Source organism: Gossypium arboreum, chromosome 3 (genome assembly GCF_025698485.1).
Source record: "Gossypium arboreum isolate Shixiya-1 chromosome 3, ASM2569848v2, whole genome shotgun sequence".
In the NCBI taxonomy this organism is placed as follows: Eukaryota; Viridiplantae; Streptophyta; class Magnoliopsida; order Malvales; family Malvaceae; genus Gossypium; species Gossypium arboreum.
The window spans coordinates 90,052,021-90,053,690 of NC_069072.1; the positions used below are offsets into that span (position 1 = coordinate 90,052,021).

The 1,670-nt window shown below is 36.1% G+C and overlaps 1 non-coding gene across 1 annotated transcript; it reads left to right on the forward strand.

Moving 5' to 3' along the window:
- The first annotated feature begins 696 nt into the window (after positions 1-696).
- Positions 697-803, forward strand: LOC128291234 (small nucleolar RNA R71). The gene has a single exon (XR_008281010.1). It is a non-coding gene; the product is annotated as a small nucleolar RNA R71 (small nucleolar RNA).
- Positions 804-1,670: the final 867 nt, after the last annotated feature.

Genomic DNA, 1,670 nt, shown 5'->3' on the forward strand with positions numbered 1-1,670 from the left:
CTGACGTCATAAGCAGGGAGTTACATGGATTGAGGACATGAACGTGTCCCAAGCCACACGGGCGTGTGTGACCACACGGTTTAATCCACACGGGCGTGTGACTCTCTAAACATGGAAAATTCCTTAATTGTTGTAAAATTTTCGAAAGTTCTCGGTTTAGTTTCGAACCACCCCCGATGTATGTTTTGGTCCTCGTAGGCCTGTATAAGGGACGAGTTGCATGTGTATGTATAGTTTTGTATTTAAAGGAATTTTTATTGCTCGATTTTTCATATATGTGTATGTTTAAGTCCAGTAATGCCCTGTATCTTGTCTCGGCATAGGACACGGGTAAGGGGTGTTACAGAATGACCATCCCCAAAGTATACGCATGAAACAACCTTGAATTGACTTGGTGACTGAGCTGTAAAATTATTCAAACCATTAGTAGTAAACTTTTTCAACATTGAAGAAATATAAGATACTTGAGCAGAAAATGATTTAAGTGCGTCCACTTCATGCACTCCTGCTACTCATCTTCTTGAAGTTGCTCAATTTGTTGGCCATTGATAGTTGTTACTAGTGATCCTCTCAATGATCTCGTAAGTCTCATTATAAAACTTCGACAAGAGAGCACCATTCGTAGAAGCATCTACCATCAATCTTGTGTGTGCATTGAGACCATTATAAAACGTCTCCGACTTGATGCAGTGTGGAATCCCATGATGAGGGCACTTATGAAGTAATTCCTTAAATCTTTCCCATGCTTCATACAAGGACTCATCATCCAATTGTGAAAAAATGGTTATCTCATTTCACAACTTAGTGTTTTTGCTAGGTGAGAAATACTTAACCAAAATATTTCAGCTAATTCTTGCCATCTAGATATTGAACTTGGTGCCAATGAGTTACGCCATGCTTGTGCTCAATCTCGTAGTGAGTATGGAAAAAAATTCAACCTTAATGCATCTTCAGTAACACTGACCATTTTAAATGAATTGGTTACCTCTATAAATAATTGAAGGTGAAGGTGTGGATCTTCTGTAAGCATTCCACTAAACTGGCCCACTGTTTGGAGCATTTAAAATATCACTATTTTAATTCAAATTGTTGTGCCTCAATCTCTAGTCTCCTAATTCCCAGATTTAATTCATTAAAAAGTGGCACAAGTCTTATAGCATGATTCCTATCATCAGCAATAAGGATTGGATTGTGCACATGATTGGCTCCATTTCCTTTTCCATCATTTTGATTTCCAAGGTCTATCTTAGCTTGTCTTTGAGCTGATCTTTCACATCTTCTCTATCTAAACGTCCGCTCGAACTTAGGGTCTACAAGTAATAAATCGATAATTGATCTATGCTCATAAACACTTGGAAAATAAATCACAAAAAAAAATAAAGAATAAATTTGTAAAGTTAGAAGTTAGATAAAAATGAAATAAAAACCACTTTGAAAAGAATAATTTCACAAAAATGATTAAGGGAAAAGTCCACGACAACGGCGCCAAAATCTTGTAACGCTCAGTTTGTGCAAGTGTACACAGTCGCTATCAAGTAATAAGTAAAAGAGTTATTGTCTCCATAGGGACTGTATATGTTAATCAATATTTTGCATTATTGAAGTTAATAATTTGGTGATAAAAACAAAATATTTTGAGTGATGATGATTAAGCTATTTAAATGCAGGAT